Here is a 20,132-nt window from a genome sequence, read left to right as displayed (position 1 = left end):
AACAGCTCAAAGGATATGACTCAGAATATTATCTGAAGCCCTTGAGGAGGAACTAAAAGTCCTTGACTTTGTTTAATGGCTAAACTATTATTATTTTGTCTTGCTTGACTGTTTTCCTTTGTCTCTGCATTTTCTCACTTGCCTGATTCAATTTATTCTTTGGAACTCAGGGAAGGCTTAGGAGGCTAAAGTTTCTCTACAAACAAGAGGCAGGTGGAGGCCATGAGGAGCTGTGGTGGGGGTGGTCTGTCCCAGGAAGGCTCCTTAGGGTCTTGCTTGGTCACACATGGTGCTCTGTGGCAGGGAGTTTCCCTTCTTTCTTGTTTCTGGGGATCTCAGTTATTTTACCTCTGAGCTTGAAGAAGAATTTGTCTTTCTCCAGTTGATAGGATGGACCACTCAGCTCACTCAATTTGATATAGGGTGAAGTCAGTCCCACAATGTGAAAACCACTTTATCAGTAGGATATATTGAGGACACCTGAAGGAACAGACTGGGGCGTTCTGACGTGAAGGAGCAAGGGTATCTGACTTTTTTTTTTTTTTTTTTTTTTTTTTGCGGTACGCGGGCCTCTCACTTTTGTGTCCTCTCGCATTGCGGAGCACAGACTCCGGACGCGCAGGCTCAGCGGCCATGGCTCACGGGCCCAGCCGCTCCGCGGCACGTGGGATCTTCCCGGACCGGGGCACGAACCCGCGTCCCCTGCATCGGCAGGCGGACTCTCAACCACTATGCCACCAGGGAAGCCCCTGACATTTTTTAAAGTTTAGAAGTAAGAGGTCCTGGAATGGCTATAGTTGACAAATTAGAAGGCATTTAAAACTCTTAAGGTTCCTGCTATTCTCCTCCACTTCTCTTTCTTTCCACGGCTACCTTTATCTTTGTCCCTTTTCTATTTCCCTGCCTGGGCAAGGGAGGGCATGCTTTGGGTATCATCCTATTTAATTAATCTATTCTTTAAGAACTAATTAATCTATTCTTGCATTCTGGAAATAATGAAAAAATAGAGAAAAATGCTTAGAAGTGTCTTACAAATGCCTGCTAAAGTATTACTCTTTATATTGGTGACTGCATAACATTTATTTAAGTTTAGCATCTATTTTTTAATGTTGCAGCCTTGACACCTGAATTAATCAAGATTAATGAGCTGGCCCTGCAAATAATGAGCAGCGTCTGAAGGACTGGTGTAGGTTCTCAATGAATGCCAGTTGAATTCAATTTCAATGATAATCTGTCCCATTAAATGAATTGCACGAGTCCTGAAAAGGCAGCTTATATATCTGGCTCATGACTACAATAGCTGTGAGGGGATTGGAAGGTCTTTCGTCGACTCCTTAAAGACAGTAAAATGGACTTACACTCAGATTTCAACAGGTCTCTGGACTCCGACAGATCTAGCGGGAAACCTGCTGCTACCAGTTACCGTTGCGAGAGGCATAATTTCTGTAAGTCGCAATTTTCTTATTTATAAAATGGTAATAATGATTGACACCACCTTAGTCTTTGATAGGAGAGGCCGGTGCCCTGGACACAGTTCCCGGCCCTTTCTGACTATGCTGCTTGGCAAGATGTGAAGAGTTAGGAGGGCCAAGGGGATGTGCCCATCTAGAGCCTGCCGCACTCTGGCTCCACCCCAAAGACCACCTCCAAACACGTAGGACCCCAGAATTTCACATGTATAGGACTCTGAGCCTGTTTTCGGAGCCTGCCTGTGGTGGCCATGGGGACTCTGCTTGAGGGATGGGAGGGGTGTAAACAGAGCTTGTGTGTTCCTGGCCACAAATGTGCATTTCAGGCATCTTGCATAGTGCAGGTGGAGCCTGAGGTAAGAAGAGGGGTGCACCTGGAATGGGTACTCTGGGGATCTGTGGGTATCCTGGGGCAGCCACACTCCTGTGTGAAACTCCAAGGAATGAGAGAACTTGAAATTTGAAGCCGGAATTCCAGGTGGTTATGACATACATTTTTCAAGGTTGGGGGGGATGGAATATATTTTATTTAGCAGATTGTTTGCTTGATTTACTGTTATTTTTAAAGATTATTTGTAATGTGAGATGATTGCAGTTTCACAAGCAGTTGTGAGAAATAATGTAAAAGGATCTCTTGTACATTTTGCCCTGTTTCCCCCAATGGTAACATTTTGCAAAACTGTAGCAATAATATCACTACCAAGATATTGACATATATACAATCCAAAGATCATACTCTGATTTCCCCAGTTTTACTTGCAATCATTGGTGTTTAATATGTGTGTTTTAAGTTCTATGCCATTTTTTTTTTTTTTTGGCTGTGTTGGGTCCTCGTTGCTGCACGCGGGCTTTCTCTAGTTGCGGCCAGTGGGAGCTACTGTTCGTTGCGGTGCGCAGGCTTATTGTGGTGGCTTCTTTTATTGTGGAGCATGGGCTCTAGGCAGGCAGGCTTCAGTAGTTGTGGTCTGTGGGCTCAGTAGTTATGGCTTGCGGGCTGTAGCACGCAGGCTCAGTAGTTGTGGCACACGGGTTAGTTGCTCCGCAGCATGTGGGATCTTTCCAGACCAGGGCTCAAACCCATGTCCCCTGCATTGTAGGTGGATTCTTAACCACTGCACCACCATGGAAGCCCAAGTTCTATACATTTTATCACCTGTGTAAGTTCATGTATTTGCTACCACAGTCAAGACACTAAACAGTTCTAAGACCACAGGGATTCTTTGTGGACTTACTTTTAAATATGTAGATATATAGAACGTACCAGAAAATGAGGGGGAGTAGTATTAAAATTAAATGTTTGGCCTAGACTAAATTTAGAGTAAAATAATACAACTAAATTTAGAGTAAAATAAAGTTTGTTAGTGGTCTTAGGTAGATCTCACTACTTGCCTTCCTATCTATAAGCAGAATGCAGGACACATCTGAAAGGGAAAAAAGTCTTCCTGAAACAAAATGCTTGTATTAACCCAGTGATTCCACTGGGAGAGGTTTTCCTCCCACCTGCACTTAGAGATGGTGATTGTGGGAAGGCTGTACTTGAAACTGCTGCCTCTGATTCCTGGGACAGGCTGGTTCTCTGTTCTTTATTGCTCAGTACCCCACATCTATATGTTGTTTGCTCAACACTCTTGCTCTTTATTGCTTAATACTCTGGATCTGTGAATGTAAGAAAGCTGACTGAGGCAACCCTCATATTTTAGTAAAGCTCTTGGACTTCCTAGGAGGCCTGATTTCCAGAGTTTGTAGGAGGGTTGAGGGCCAGCCTGCTATCTTATTAGGAACTTATAAACATCTCAGGCATACACTCTACCCTGAATACAGACTTTTAGGGCAACTAGGCCAACTCATGTTCTACTGGGGCAGTTAACAAGACAGAAAGGACTTTTATTACCTGCTAATGGCAGAAGTTATTACTGAAGCCTGTGAAAAAGGAGAAAGCGTGATGGACGGAGGGGATAAAAGCTAAGACCCTTGTGGAACATAATCAAATAAGAATTGTTGTTAGGTTATAGGCAGGATTCAGGTTCGGAACAGTTCCACCCCTGACCTTCGTGCAGCTTGTCCCAGATGTTCTGGGGTCTACCCTGGAATCCCTTTGATGGTTGGCAGGTGGTTCTGTTCTGCCTACCCCACCCCCTCCCAGATACAGCCTGTTGGCTAGCTGACAGGCTGGCTGACTCTTCAAGCTCTTCTTTTGCAGTCTTTTGGCTTCTAAGTCTCTGCATTTTCAGTAGTTGGTTGACTCCTAGCAGGAGCCAAGACCTAATCTGGGAATGAAGCCAGGACCCAGAGCAGCCAAAGGCAAAAACTGGCTGTGAAAGTAAACCTAGCACTTCCTCAGGGACTCTAGGATGTTAGAAATGTTACGGAGGCAAACCATTTGTTTATTTTAGGGTCCACATCATTGAGACATATAAATATGTTAGACAAATGACTGGAACTCCAAAGTTAAAACAACTGTGAACATATGTTATAGAAGTTGCTAAGAACATCAATTTGGGTAGCAGAATTACATAGGAAAAAGTGGGAAGGAACAGAGAATACTTCTATTTGCAACTTGAGTATTAGCAAAGCATATCAAGGGGGAATTTAATTTGTTTCAGTCTTATAAACCTCTTTTGTTGCTTTAATTTTTTAAATACAGAAATATTATTAATAAATAAAATCATTATTTTACCATACAGAGAAAAATCACTATTAACATTTTGGCTTAGTTTCTTTTATTTTACCTATATGTTTACCATAAATTATACTTGCAAGAATTTTAAAGTAGGCTGTGATAATTATAGAAAATATGGAAAAATCAAAAATAGAAAATTAAAATCTATAATTCTACTACCCATAACACTATTGACATTTTGGTGTATATTGTTCTAAAATGTGAGTGTGTGTGTATGTTAAAACGTATGCAATATGTACTTTAAGAAAATTGAATTATAGTGTACAGGCTGTTTTATAATCTGCCTTTTCTACCTAATGATTTATCTTGAGCATTTTCTGTATTCTTACGACTTTTAATGATGAGTATTCTATCACACAGATGTGTCATAATTTAACAGTTTTCTTATTTTGGATGCTTAAGTGGTTTCCAATTTGTCATTGTAGAATAGGAGGTGGCAGGAATTCAGCATTTCTGTATTTGGTATCAGATGGACTTGCTAAAAATGACCCTTCATTCTGTCTGTCGTTTCCGGCTCCTGCTGTTTCTGGAGACTTGCTGTATCGGCCATCTCCCCTTTTTTCATTAAGGACATGGATCTTATCCTACGATGGTAGAGCTAAGAGTGTGGTTTCATCAAGGCAAGACAAACCCGAATTTAAATATTAAACCTGCCATTTCCCAGCTCTCAAAGGCTGAGTTACCTAATATTTAAAATAGGGTTACTGTAAGGGTTACATGAGACAGTGTATCTAAATTTATGTAGCTATTTAGCTGATAATAGTATTATTATTTATTGGCTCTTCTTTGAGACCTGTTTATTGAGCATTTTAACAGGGCAGACATTGCGATAGGTGCTGAAGATATAAAGATGGGAAAAATAAGCACAGACCTGGCCTTGTGGCTGTTCAGTTCAGCATTATAGAAAATCATCAGCAATCAAGTTTTAAAAAATTCAAAATTGCACCTATACCACGTGCTAGGAAGGAGAGAGCCCTAGTGCAGTGAGCCCTGTCATAGGGGATTTGCTGTAGCCACAGAGGGGGCTCTTGTGTGTTCTGAAAAGAGCTGCAGGAAGATTGGTATCCACCAGAAAACACTACTTGCTCTAAGATACTTTTTTGTCTTCTCTCCCAAATGAAAAGAAACTGTATGAATGTGACTTTGCAATGGTAGACTGCAGACTGGGACCAGCAGGAAATGTCTTTAACTCCTTCCTGCCCACTGGGCATGGCCTTTGATCATCTTGCTTGTTGACGGCATCTGTGTACTTGTAGCCTTTTGCATATGCCTCCAGGATGGACCGTTGTAATGTGCTTCTTTGCTGGGTCACTGTTGTTTCCCACCTTCTCTACTCTGTCACCCCGGCAATCTTCGTATTGCCAGAGCTTAGCAGGGTACCTAGCGTACAGTTGGTTCTCACAACATGCGTGGCATGTTGACTTAAAAGCCAATATGATATATCAGGGCAGAGCAGACAATACCTGCCCAGGACAGGATATAGAGAAGAAGGAAGGAGTTGCTGGTTCCATCATATGTAGGAACCCTAGGACAATTCCACGTGAAAAGGAGTGGAAGGAAAATATCAAGGGGCAGCTGCTAGGAAAGGATTTAGTGAAAAAGAGAGGGAGAGCTTTCCAGACAAGGAGACATGATGTACTACACAGGCAAGAAAGATGAGTGACATGGCCTGCAATGGAAGTATTGAGGTTTGGCTGTACCAGGAGCAGGGAGAGTCTGGGGAAGGGATGTTAGGTGGATAAACAAAGAGATGACACTGCGAAAGTAGTTGGAGCTGGGCTGTGAAATGTCTTCTGTCATTTATATTAGAAACAAATTTTAAAAAAACACAGGCTGGAGAAGAGCAGAGTGCTTAAGAAATACAATTTAAATACTGCTAATGATCTGACAGCAAAGAAAAATAACACAGCAAAACAAATCCTCCTCGATGTGATCAGCATGCTTAAGGATCTTGAACTTCACAAGCCATTCAGGAACCAAAATTTCCTGGGTCTGATATCCTTGCTTCTGACCTTGCAACCACAGAGCTAATATCATCTTCAATTCCTGAAGTTAAAGGGACCTTTAGAACAGAGAAATATAACATCTTATTTTTTAAAATTTTTGGTTAGTTTTCATATTTTTATGTTAAAATATATAAACAATAAGATTTTATACTTTACTCCACAAATAAATTTCTTATTATTAACAAATATCTTCATGCACAAACAGAAAGTTTATTTGTATAAAATTTTAAGTTTATGCAAGAAAGTAAGAAATTTGTTGCCAGAATAAATAGGTGTTTATAATATGCTTCCTTCCATTTGGTTACCTATAGATTGCATGTAGGTTTTATGTGAATATATTCCTATGTATAGAACTGTGGTTCCCCCAAACGCACTTCATTACCTCTCTTCCTAATTCCTAGAAACTCACTTAGGGCCTTATATCTAATTCTGGTCTCTTCTCTGAGGATTCAGAATCCCAGACCTCAGCCAGAACAGATTACACCAACCAGCGGACAGTCATACAGATTTTGTTACCAGACATTCTGATTTGGTACCAAGCCTGGGAAAAATGGGTGTATGAATCAGAGTCTGAGAAAACAGATGTCTCACTCAAATTAGGATAATTTGAAGAGGGTTTATTTGCAAGGGACTAATTACAAAAGCTTAAAGGAGTAAAGGTTATATCAGAATTTATAAGAGCTGAGTAACACTTTTTATTCCCTGCTTTGCATTTCATTGTCTATTTGGGAAATAAAATGCAGTGTACCTGTTTGCATATATTACTTACTTATATACAATTAAAATGAATCAAGAAGGGGAAAATAAAAGACTAAAGAAAACCTACCATAGCAGTCAGAGTGTGTTGAAACCAAATCGTGTTTTTTTAATTTAGAATACATTGCCTTACCAGGGAGCACAGGTCTAGAAAAAAGTAGCAAGCACTTTCTCCGTTTACTAGACACCCTCTGGCTGCTGCTGGAACACACTGACGATGTCTTCATTCTCCATTTCTAGCTCTGCAGGGGTGTTTGTTTTATTGATTGGCTGCCCACCAAATCAGGAGCTGATCTGCCTTATTGAAAAGCCCTGTTGTTCACAATATGTTTTCATTAGTCTACTAAGTGGTATAAACATTTTAATTTTAAACTGCACTGCAGTCTCTGCCTTGCCACTTCAAATTAACTTGATCCTTGTTCTCAGTCTTGACTCCACACATGGGCTTTTTGTTGGCCAAGGTGAATGCTGGAGTAGTTTTAGCTGCCGTTTTACAAAAGAGGTGGCAGGCAGCACCAAACTAGCACACAGATGGCTTTCAGAGACAGCAGGAGAGGGAGATGACAGTCTCTTCTGAAAGTTAGCATTTTTCTTTTGTATTTACATGTTTAATATAACTGGAATTGGTTTTTATGTATAGTGTGAGGTAGGGAATCCAGATTCACTTTTTTATATGGAGTTTTTCCCCCAGCACCATTTACTGAATAGTTTGCCCTTTCCCCACTGATTTGCAATGCCATCTTTGTTAGCACATTTCTTCATGAGTGTTGGTCAGATTCTGAGTTCTAGATTGTGTTCTATTGGTCTGTTTTATTTTTTAAAAAAATCAATGTATAACATTTAAATCAATGAATTACTACCAGCTCTCTAATTTGGCTTAATAAATCTTGCTATTTTGTTGGGTAATGTTCCCCTTCTTTAATCATCAGTTTTTGGAATATTTTTCTTTTTTTTTTTTTTTTGTTTCTTGCTGTTCTATAAATTTTTTTAAATTAGCTTATTTTCTATGAAAATTTCTTGTTAGGATTTTGATTGGAATTACATAAATTTATAGATCAATTTGGGAAGGATCAATATCTGTAAATATTGCCTTCATGTCTATAAGCAGAATATGTTTACCCATTATTTGTCTTCTTTAATACTTCACTGAAGTTTTATAATTCTTCCATAAAATTATCACACATTATGCCGTTTATTCATTCATTCATTTATTATTTTCTTGGAAGACTTCATACCAGCAAATTTGCAAGCATACTTGTCTCGTTCTTTTTTTTTTTTTTTTTTTTTTTTCTTGCGGTACGCGGGCCTCTCACTGTTGTGGCCTCTCCCGTTGCGGAGCACAGGCTCCGGACGCGCAGGCTCAGCGGCCATGGCTCACGGGCCCAGCCGCTCCGCGGCATGTGGGATCTTCCCGGACCGGGGCACGAACCTGCGTCCCCTGCATCGGCAGGCGGACTCCCGACCACTGCGCCACCAGGGAAGCCCTCGTTCTTGATTGTAAATAATTTTTATTATCATTAGTTATAATGTTTAGTGTAGGTTTTCGTAGGTATGTTTTTATCAGGTGTGAGTAAGTTCTCTGCTAGACTTTATTTTTATGGAGTAGATGTTAGATTTTATTGAATGCTTTAACTTATCTGTTGACATGGTTATATCATTTTCTTCTTCAAACTTCATTGGAAAATTATACCTATTGATTTTATATATTAAACCATTCTAACATCTCTAGGATTTAAATAGTAGTTTATTTCACTTCAGAGTTGTGTTTTTTCCACTACACTTTTACCTCTCTCAATAAAATGAACTCTTGTTCCTTTTAAATGAGTCCTGAGAGCTCCAACCATAGGTTTGCCTGAAAAATATGCATTTTTACTTATTTAAAACATAATTTGGATGGATTTTCTTATTTCTTACTCATTTTACATCCTCTTTCTCAAGACATTTTTATTAAGCATAAATCTTTCAGCAACCAATAGCCTTTGAAGGAGTCAGTTAAAAAAAAAAGTTATCTGGGAACCAATATGTGGAAATATAACCTGAATGCAGTTAAAAAAAGTTTAGAGTACACTTGATAAATGTGTACATCCCATGATATGCTCTAGGAATAGAAGGTTTCAGATTTTGGTTTGGGAAAAATTATTTTCTTAATAAAATCTTATGGTCTTGTTTAGTGGAAACAAGCACTAGATGTTTGTTAGTGGTCTTAGGTGGATCTGCACTACTTGCCAGAGATAGTAAATAAGATTGTCGCTGTAGCTGATTAATATTCAGGAAAAAATTTGCACCTCCACATTGCAGGGATGTGTTGCTATGGTGATGTTAATGACATCAAGCTTTGCACAGAGGGTGCTGCTTCTTACCTGTAGACTATGGCATGATCAAGATGGGAAGAATTTCTAGACCATTTGAGGAAGATTTTTATGTATATTAAAGCCAGAGTAAGGCCATAAAGCTGTTCATTAAAATATTGACTCTGTGACTGTCTTAGTACCTCTTTCTAGTTTGATGTACATTGTAATAATCTGATAAGTGAGAACATGAGAATTAAGAACTATATACTTGCATTTGCATAAATTGAAGCTTTAAGTAAAGTGCTTTTCTTTCCTCTGAAAAATGTGGGGTCTCTTATTCCCATTGAGCAGGAGGATCGGAAGCATTGAATAGTGGAAAGAACGTTGACTTTAGAGTGGAAAATAGAAATTAAAGTTCAATCCTGCTTTTTACTATGTGACTGAATTTATTCCCTCTGAATGTTGGTTTATCCTTCATAAGATATGAATAATTTCTGTTGTTGAGAAGATAAAAAAAGACTTTCCAGGTTTCATCATAGGTTAGTTTTTTGACAACACATCACCCTGATTTACCTTTGAGGAAACTATTCTCCACTTTCCTTAATCCAGGCTAACAATTTTCTCAAACCTTGACTGAGATTGTGACTCAGAACTTGTGACCCTCTGGTCATAGAAAATGATCCTGGATGGATTCATGACACAGACCAGGCTGTTGAGAACCCTTCTTGAAACTTCTGTTGCATATATTGAAAGAACTACACTCTCTTTCAGGTATAGGTGCTTAGCTGATAAGATATAAGCCTGAGTTCACCATACTTTGATTACCAGTTGAGGATATTCAGCGTGAAAATGAAGTTGATACGTATGAAACTGCTGGGTGGCATTTCAGGGAGCTCTGAGGAGCTCCGGTTCTTTATGTCTCAGTGCAGAAAGAATTCAGCGAGAGGCAAATTGATATATAAGAAGTAATTTATTACAATAGGATGCTCGTGAGGCTTACAAGAGGGCGGGCGAAAGGCTGCCATGTCCCAAGAACTTAGTAGGCTACAGTTTTATAATCAAAAGAAATGTGGGGAGGGGGAAAAGACCACCTTCTTCCTCATTCTTGAGTAGACACCATGCTTCCATCCTTAGTTCCTCCTCTATGTCAGATGGCGGAGTTTTCTTGTCCCTACATGGTCAAGCTGGGAGTGTCATAGCACTATGGAAAAATTATTTCAGGTCTCAGTACAATGAGGATCTTTCACTTTGAAATGTCACCTTTCCATGAATTATTTTTTATGTGTGCAGAGAGCATGTCCTAGGGGTCACTAACTTACTGAGCTCACTTGGCAGGATGTGGATCTCATGCCACCAATGTTTTATTGTTTTGGGGCATGTCTCATGCTTCTGTTACATGGATTGTTGCTAGGCAAGCCTGCTTTCTTGAGTGATCATTAACTTATGGGCGTCTCCCATACTTTTTTTCTTTACTTACAATCTCCTAGTGGGGTTAACTATTCAATTACCTACTTTGACCCTTTACTCTGTCCCTATCACATAGAGAAACTGATCTGAGAAAGAGACATGGCACACTTTGACAGCTTGAACTCAGAAACATCTGCTTCATAACTTTTCAAAAATTAAGTGAGCTGATTTATTGCTTAAACCAATTTCAGTTGGGTTTCTATCATTTGAAACTGAAAATAATTCTGAATACCAGAATCATCAGTATACTCATATATACACAGGTTATTTTAAATTAAAACTGGCTAAATAACTAGAATTTTGCTCATAACTAGAATGGTCAAAATTCAGCCATCTCTGACTTTGATGTCACATGCCCTTTAGATGTTTCTCAGCTGAATTTTCTGTTGCCATTTTAATATTTCTATTTCTCAACAATGTATTGAGGTCAGTTATTTGGTAAATGTAATTAACCTTTTAAGGTGGATTCTCTTCTTTTTTGGTTTATTTGCTTGCATTTAATTAATTTTTTACAATAAGTAACAAAACTATGAGACTAGTCATATTGTTCACAGAGGGATCAATGGATGAGAATTGGACCACGGTTAGAAGTTTGAAGGCTATTTGTTATATGTATGTGGAGAAAGAAGAGTCCTTGAAAGAGAATGAAAATGAAGGCAAAGTGTATTGCTTCAGAGTCAAGGGAGTAAGTGAAACATTTCATGAATGTGTTAATGTTCTGCATATTTAAATGCAACACAGGGACTTCCCTGGTGGCACAGTGGTTAAGAATCTGCCTGCCAGTGCAGGGGACATGGGTTGGATCCCTGGTCCAGGAAGATCCCCCATGCTGTGGAGCAACTAAGCCCATGTGCCACAACTACTGAGCCTGAGCTCTAGAGCCTGCGTGCCACAACTACTGAAGCCCATGGGCCTAGAGACCGTGCTGTGCAAGGAGAGAAGCCATCGCAATGAGAAGCCCATGCACTGCAATGAAGAGTGACCCCCACTCACCGCAACTAGAGAAAGCCTGTGCACAGCAACGAAGACCCAACACAGTCAAAAATAAATAAATAAAATAAATTTATTAAATAAATGCAACACAGAGACCCAATAAATAGGGCCTGTTAACTTTCCCTTGAGATCAGCATTTAGGAGGCTTATAGTAATTAGTGAGAGCAATTCCATGATATTTGTTGAGAGGCTCTATTTCAGTGAAATGATAAATGGGTGGTTATTAAAAAATGAGAGTTGAAAAGTGGAGATAACTCAGTGAAGAATCATGGCTAAAAAGAGAAGAAATATGATGAAAATAGGAGACCATAGAATCAGGGAGAGTTTAAAATCTTTTCAGAATGGAAGGCCCTATGCATATTGATAGTTGAAGAAGAAGAATAAGCCAGTTTAAAGAAGTAATATATAAAAGGGAGGACTTGATAAAGTTAGGCCCCAGCTGAGAGAAAGATAAGTAAATGCCATTGCTATGTAAATGTGGCAGCCTTGAACTGGAAAGATGCCACCTCTGAAATCAGAAGAAGACCAAAATTGTGTCTTAGTGTACACAAGTATGTTGATCAGGAATCAGAAAGCTGGGGGTGGTTACCACTGATAATATAAATTTCCTGAGTGAAGTAGGAGGCAAGGTTGTATATGAGACAAAGACATTTGGCCATGATAAAAGAAACAGCTGGATGTTTGTTAAAGGTGGCAAGACAGATTTTATTCAGGCTACTGCATTATCAGAGAGACTTCAGTGTAAACTGAGCTCATCTTTGCTGAAACAAAAGGTGAAAGGCTTTTAAAATGCCACAGTGTGCTAAAGGAATGTTGTGGGGGGAGGGGGTTGATCTATATGATTAGGCTAGCTCTATTTGCTAACTGGCACCTAAGGAAGTCAGACTCCTACCCTGCACTGAGATTGGAAGCCAGGGGCCCTATCTTTCTTGATGATCACGTTTCAAAGGGAGGGTTTCCAGGTCCTTGAGAAAGACATTCCTGGGTTGTAGAAGATCAGTCTCAAAGGTATAGAGAAAAGATTTACAATTGTGAATTTTCTAAAGTAAATTCTCTTAAGAAAAAGGCAATAAGAAGCTCATAGTGAGGTTTTGATTGAAACAATCAGCAAATTCTTTTGGTAGCAGTGAGCTTTCTCAAGCAGGCATTTTAAAGGAGCTGGACTCATTAACCGAGGGACATGGCCTTGAGTTGATAGAAGCCTTTCTAGAATTTAGCCAGGAAGAGAGTGCTTGTCACCACTCTCTTGGTGTTTGACTTTCTCAGGTCACATTGACTTACATGATTCAGGTGTATGAAGGTGACGAAGCAGCAAGACTGATATAAAGACAGGTTTAAGCAATCTCAGAGAAAGCTCTCTAAACTGATCATATAAAAACTGATGACAGGATGTTTAGTTTAGAGCAATATGGAACAGACAAATAGGTTAAAAAGTACTCAACTACACAACTAGAATCATAGAAGAAGGGATTATGGAAGGGGTTAAGAAGGGATTATAGAAGTCACACTTTACCTACAGCCTTCAACAAAGTCTTGTAATACAGAGTTGGTTTTTAATATCAGAGCATGTTATTTCATCATGCATTTAGTGTTTTAATCATTCATGGGATTTATAAAATGCCTACAGTATGCCAAACACTGTTCTGAGGATGAAAAGCTCAATATAAGTAGTTGTAACTATATTAATTGTGTATTTGTATATATTTATGCTTACTATAACTGTCAGTAAACTGTGTGTGATTCAGTCCATGAGGTGGTGAAGTTCTATTAATAAATATTTTTATTTCCCATAATGTCCTGAATTCAAAGAGATCTTTTAGGTCCTGTTAATGAGACATATTTGAACTGTAGCAGATCCAACTGACATTTATTTGCAATCAGCACCATCATTCCTTTACTGGCCAGAATCCTTATACTGAAATGATTTCATCCGATCTTTGCTTTTTGATGACGTTTAGAAGCCATAACTAATGAATTCATGAGATCAGTTGTTTTAGTCTGTTTGGGCTGCTATAACAAAATACCATTGACTCTGTGGCTTATAAACAATAGAAATTTATTTCTCACAGTTCTGGAGGCTGGGGAGTCCAATACCAAAGTGTTGGCTTACTCAGTTTCTGATGATGGCTGGCTTTCTGGTTCATACACAGCCATCTTTTCATCGTGTCCTCACGTGACAGAATAACAAAGAATCTCTCTGGGTTCCTTTTATAAGGGCACTAATCCCATTCATGATGGCTCTTCCCTCAAGACCTAATCACATCTCAAAGGCCCCACCTCCTAACACCACCACCTTGGGGGTTAGGATTTCAGCATATGAAATTTTGAGGGTACAAACATTCAGTCCATAGCATTTAGTGATGCTCTTCATTTGTTTAAATAGAATTAAAATTTTATGGAAGTCTCTTTTTTGGTTTGTTTGCATGTATCTTATTTAATAATTTTTATGATAACGAATCCATGAAATTAGTGGTGTTACAAACTTAGTTTGAATTTCAATAATCTATGAACTTCGTCAAATTACTTAATTTACACATTTATGAAAAGAGAGTTTTAGTATTTACCTTGCAGAGTGGCATGGAGATCAAATGAAATTGTGTTTTAGTCTGCCCTCGTAGCCAAAGCCAGGAATATTCATGCATTAATATAGAGATAGTCATTTTCTTTAAGACATTTTTAGGAGTTTTTTTTTTTTTTTTTTTCTGTACACGGACCTCTCACTATTGTGGCCTCTCCCGTTGCGGAGCACAGGCTCCGGACGCGCAGGCTCAGCGGCCATGGCTCACGGGCCCAGCCGCTCTGCGGCATGTGGGATCTTCCTGGACCGGGGCACGAACCCGCATCCCCTGCATCGGCAGGCGGACTCTCAACCACTGCGCCACCAGGGAAGCCCCATAGGTAGTTTTTTTTTTTTAATAAATTTATTTATTTTATTTTTGGCTGCGTTGGGTCTTCGTTGCTGTGCGCGGGCTTTCTCTCCTTGCAGCGAGTGGGGGCTTCTCTTGGTTGCGGTACACGAGCTTCTCATTGCGGTGGCCTCTCTTGTTGCAAAGCACGGGCTCTAGGCACGCAGGCTTCAGTAGTTGTGGCATGCAGCCTCAGTAGTTGTGGCTCCTGGGCTCTAGAGCACAGGCTCTGTTGTTGTGGTGCACGGGCTTAGGTGCTCCACGGCGTGTGGGATCTTCCCGGACCAGGTATCAAACCCGTGTCCCCTGCAATGGCAGGCGGATTCTTAACCACTGCACCACCAGGGAAGTCCCCTAGGTAGTTTTAAATAATGACAAATTTTTTTAAAAATTGTGTCAGTTGTACAAATGTTTCATACTCTTACACCCTAATTCAATTTATTTTCAGAAATAAAATTTCCAGGAAGGTAGGTCATTTAATAATCCTAAGCTTTTTGAGGAAGAGCCTTTAGTTATATCTTGGTAATGTATAAAATCTAGACTGTGAGGAACAGTCAGATACATCCCGGAATGTCTCAGTACGAGAGCAAGGCTCATTGACTATGAGAACATGAGCTGTCCTCAGAGGAGTCAAGTCTCATGGGGTAGGGCCCAACTATAAAGCTGAGGGTTTAGAATAGTAGTACTAGAAAGACCTAGGTGAGCCATTTCCTAGACTCTAGGGACTTGAGTGCAGTGCTGGGCCACGATGTCAAGGACAAAGAAAATGCATATGAAAGATGTACATGAACCCAAGGTCAAAAAACAACAATTAGCTGTAGAGACTTCATGCTAAAATGTTTAAATTTCTTAATTTTCCATTGACCAAATTCAAGATTGATCCTAGATTTTGGATGGAGCTGGACTTGCAGGTTTTTAACTTTCACCAGTTATCAGTTTGTCTCAAGAACTGTGGAAGATGTCAAAGGCCCCTGGAAAGATTATGGAGCATGAACTAGGCAAGGCATTTCATTGGCTAATTTCTTACATCCTTCCTAAGTAGGAAGGATGTGGCCTTTAGGCATGGAGAAATTCACTTCAAAACAGTGACTATCCAATGATACAAATGCAGAAGATGAAATGGTAAGGTTAAACATGGACAATTGTTGTAGCGTAGACGTATGTTTTCTTTGCCTACTCAGTACGTCTCTCTTTAAAAAAAATTTTTTTTATTGAAGTATGGTTAATTTACAATGTTGTGCCAATCTGCGCTATATAGCAAAGTGACTCAGTTATACACATATATACATCCTTTTTCTATGTTCTTTTCCATTATGGTTTATCACAGGATATTCAATATAGTTCCCTGTGCTGTACATTCAGGCCTTGTTTATCCATTCTAAATGTAATAGTTTGCATCTACCAACCCCAAACTCCCAGTCCATCCCTCTCCCTCCCCTCCCCATCCCTTGGTAACCACAAGTCTGTTCTCTGTCTTGATTCTGTTTCTGTTCTGTAGATAGGTTCATTTGTACCATATTTTAGATTCCACATATAAGTGATATCATATGATATTTGTCTTTCTCTTTCTGACTTAACTTCACTTAGTATGATAATCTCTAGTTGCATCCATGTTGCTGCACATGGCATTCTTTCACTCTTTGTTATGGCTGAGCAGTATTCCATTGTATATATGTACCACATCTTCTTTATCCATTCATCTGTTGATGGACATTTAGGTTGTCTCCATGTTTTGGCTGTTGTGAACAGTGCTGCTGTGAACATAGGGGTGTATGTATCTTTTTGAATTATAGTCTTGTTCGGGTATATTCCTAGGAGTGGGATTGGTGGATCATATGGTAATTCTATTTTTAGTTTTCTGAGGAACCGCCACACTGTTTTCCATAGTGGCTGTACCAACTTACATTCCCACCAACAGTGTAGGAGGTATCCCTTTTCTCCACACTCTGTCCAGCATTTATTTGTAGACTTTTTAATAATGGCCATTCTGACCGGTGTAAGGTGGTACCTCATAGTAGTTTTGATTTGCATTTCTCTAATAATTAATGATGTTGAGCGTCTTTTCATATGCATACTGGCCATCTGTATGACTTCCTTGGAGAAATGTCTATTAAGGTCTTCTGCCATTTTTCGATTGGGTTTTGTTGTTGTTGAGTTGTATGAGCTGTTTGTATATTTTGGAGATTAAGCCCTTGTCTGTCGCATCGTTTGCAAATATTTTCTCCCATTCCATAGGTTGTCTTTTGGTTTTTTTGTTTGTTTGTTTCTTATGGTTTCCTTTGCTGTGCAAAACTTGTAAGTTGATTAGGTCCAATTTGTTTATTTTTTTTATTTCTATTGTCTTGGGAGACTGGCCTAAGAAAACATTGTCAGTACCTCTCTTAAACACATAATCCATGTGGTTTGAGTGAATCTGAACCCTCAAAGAAAGAGGTAAACACATAACCAAAATTGGGCCAATCAAAACACTCTCTAACCTTAAAGTGATTGGTTGAGGATGGGCACATGACATTTCATCTAAATTCTCATATTAATGGTCATGAAGTTGTTCATAACTTATTACACTTTTAGTATCTGTAGGGTCTCTAGTGATATCCTCTCATTCTATCGCTGACATGGGGTAATTTAAGTTCTCGCTCTCTTTCATTCCTTTTTCTTTTCTTCTTTTTGGCTGCATGCATGTGGGATCTTAGATCCCCAACTAGGGATCAAACCCATGCCCCCTGCAGTGGAAATGCAGAGTCTTAACCACTGGACTGCCAGGGAAGTCCCTCATTTCTTTTTCTTGATCAGTCTATCTAGAGGTTTATATTCATCTTTTGGATTGATTTTCTCTATTATTTTTCTGAGATTTTGTTGTTTTCCTGTAAAGAGTGCTGGAATTTGTTCTGGCAGATAATAAGGTTAACTCATATATCAGTTTGATCATTTTGAAACTGTTTTTTTTTTTTTTTTTTTTTTTCCTTGCGGTACGCGGGCCTCTCACCGTTGTGGCCTCTCCCGTTGCGGAGCACAGGCTCCGGACGCGCAGGCTCAGCGGCCATGGCTCACGGGCCCAGCTGCTCCGCGGCATGTGGGATCTTCCCGAACCCGGGCACGAACCCCTGTCCCGTGCATCGGCAGACAGACTCTTAACCATTGCGCCACCAGGGAAGCCCTTGAAACTCGTTTTAAAGTCCCTTTAGTGTGAGTACAGATAGAATAGCCTTTACTTTAGCCCCAGTTCTAATATCTGGCCTCTGTGTAGTTTCTAATGAATACACTTTGTGTTCACTGAGGCCATTTACTCTTGCTGTTGCCAACCTGAATAATTCCAGGCCCTATGTGAGCTCTGGGAATTTCTCATCTTACAGCTTTCTGAAATTGTTCTTTCTCTAGAAGTTTTTCCTAGTTTGGCCCCATGGGATTTCCCCACCCATTTGCACGGATTGCTATTCAGCCACAGACTTAGTGACCCCAAAATAAATTTATAGAACACTTTCTGTGCATAGATTTTTCCTCTCAGGTATTCTGCCTTGGGAATTTTAGACGCTTCTGCCTTCCTGAAATCTGAGCTCTTTCTCTAGACTTTTCAGGTCATTCCTTTCTATTCTACTGTCTGGAAGTTACATCAAGGCAGAAAGTATGGGAAATTATAAGGTTTACCTCATTTGTTTTACTTCTCTCTGGCATCACGGTCCTATACTACCTGCAGTCCAATATCTGAAAATAGGTTTTTTTCCATATATTTTTCTAGTTTTCTGGTTGTTTATGACAACCAGAAAGGTTAATTCTGAATCATGATACTCCTTCATGCTTGAAAGTGGTAATCAACTTGCCTGCTTTTTTTTTTTTTTTTTTGGTTGCTTGTAGTGCAATAGACAAACGAGTTTATATATATATATATCTATATATCTGAGTAAATTGCTGAAGAACTCATCGGAACTTTAAAGGACAATCTTAATAACTATTTTTCCCTGCAACCCACTGTTTGCACATACAAAGGAAAAGTAAGAATATCTGATTCAGATGAACACAGATATAAGCACATCCAGGGCTCATGAACCTTGATTTCTGCCTGTATGCTGTGCCTCTAACTGGCTTATCTCTCTAACTCTCTGAGATATGTGTAATTTTTGGTAGGAATTACTTGCCTGAAGTCATCTACAGAGAATTTATTCCCTATCAAGGTCATTTAGCAGGAGATATTTGAATCATAGCGACTCAAGGTTTTATTATTCCAAGTAATTTTGAATTCTAGATGGGGACCTTTAAACTAAGAAACACTATTGAATTCTAAATGAATTACCTTGATGTTGCTTTTAGAGTCACTGTAATAGGCAGTATTGTTAAGAGCATTTGAACTAATTTGCATTAAAAAATGAGTTATTTCTATTTTACTCCCTTGAGGGGCAAAGAAGAAATAGCATAGGGGAAAGAGCATAGAAGAGGAAAAACGGAAGCTAGAATGAAGGGAAACTAGTACGGTAGGAGGCAAGAGCCACAATTATACATTTTTTAAAGTTGGGAATTCGTAATAAGGAGGAGAAGGAAGGGGGAGACAAGAAGACTAAGGAAGGAGAAGGTATTTGAGAAAAGAGACTGCCTAATAATAAAATGTTGTTTGTCTTTCTGTGATGTAAATATTTCTAATACCTCACATCTTTAGTAGAATTTGCTAGACACACAAAAAGCTGAATGAATGAATTCTGTAGAATTTTGTAGAAATTAAAGACCATTTATTTCGTAGAAATTTTGTAGAAATTAAGGAAGACTATTGGTTTCTACATTTGGATTGGCACCAGGCAGAACAAAAATAACATGCATGAAATGGAGATGCTTCTCTAAACTGAGTTAGTATTGGGAAAAGAAGCTTGGAGTCAGATTTGTGACCATAAACTCCTGGGAATTTTCATAAATCTGAGAGAAGACATTTACACATTTTTTAAGTTTCATGGAAGGGAGATCTAGCAAAACACTTTTGTAGGTCTTTTGAGCAGAAGGACCTGTGACCTCTGTGTTAACCTTAGGCTCTGTGCTGCCTAACACCAGTAAGACTCCAAGAGTCACTGAGCATCTGTTATTAATCTACTGCTGCTGGCAGTGGCAGTCTGCTGGGGGAAAATTATGCAGAGAAAAGATTATATTTCTTCCTCGTATTTTGGCAGAGGATTAGGGGGAAAATTATGTGAAAAATGAAAGGATTTAATATAAATGTCATATGATAAACTAGCTTTTTTTGGGTGACACTTGCATTATCAGACTGAAAGTATGGTGGTGAGCTGGTGTGAAAGTTTTCTTCAATACTGCTTAAAATAATAAATGCAAAGTTATTTTTAAAGAAACTTAGTCACCCAGAATTTATTTCATTCCCAAAGGCAGTTCATAAATTAAGATTTATACTTAACATGCTGTTTTCTTAATTTGGAACATGTTAGTATAAGAAAATGACACATATAATTTTAGGGCTTCTAATTTAGCTCTTGCAGAAATGGTATTTTTATGCTCATATGAACGTTATGTCATATTTTAATTTTTTAATTTTTGATATGTACATCTAATATTGGTGGTTAGATGGAAATAAG

The 20,132-nt window shown here is 39.1% G+C and overlaps 1 protein-coding gene across 1 annotated transcript in view; it reads left to right on the top strand.

Moving 5' to 3' along the window:
- The first annotated feature begins 1,175 nt into the window (after positions 1-1,175).
- The window catches only part of UNC13C (unc-13 homolog C), a 739,526-nt gene continuing 720,569 nt past the window's right edge, over positions 1,176-20,132 (top strand). Inside the window, exon 1 of the mRNA XM_079913745.1 lies at positions 1,176-1,445. The gene's annotated coding sequence lies outside the window, so the exon portion shown is untranslated. The remainder of the gene's footprint in view (positions 1,446-20,132) is intronic.

Source organism: Stenella coeruleoalba, assembly GCF_951394435.1.
Source record: "Stenella coeruleoalba genome assembly, chromosome: 2".
Taxonomy (NCBI): Eukaryota; Metazoa; Chordata; class Mammalia; order Artiodactyla; family Delphinidae; genus Stenella; species Stenella coeruleoalba.
The sequence above is the reverse complement of the archived record's forward strand: the minus strand, read 5'-3'. Positions and strand labels throughout refer to the sequence as shown.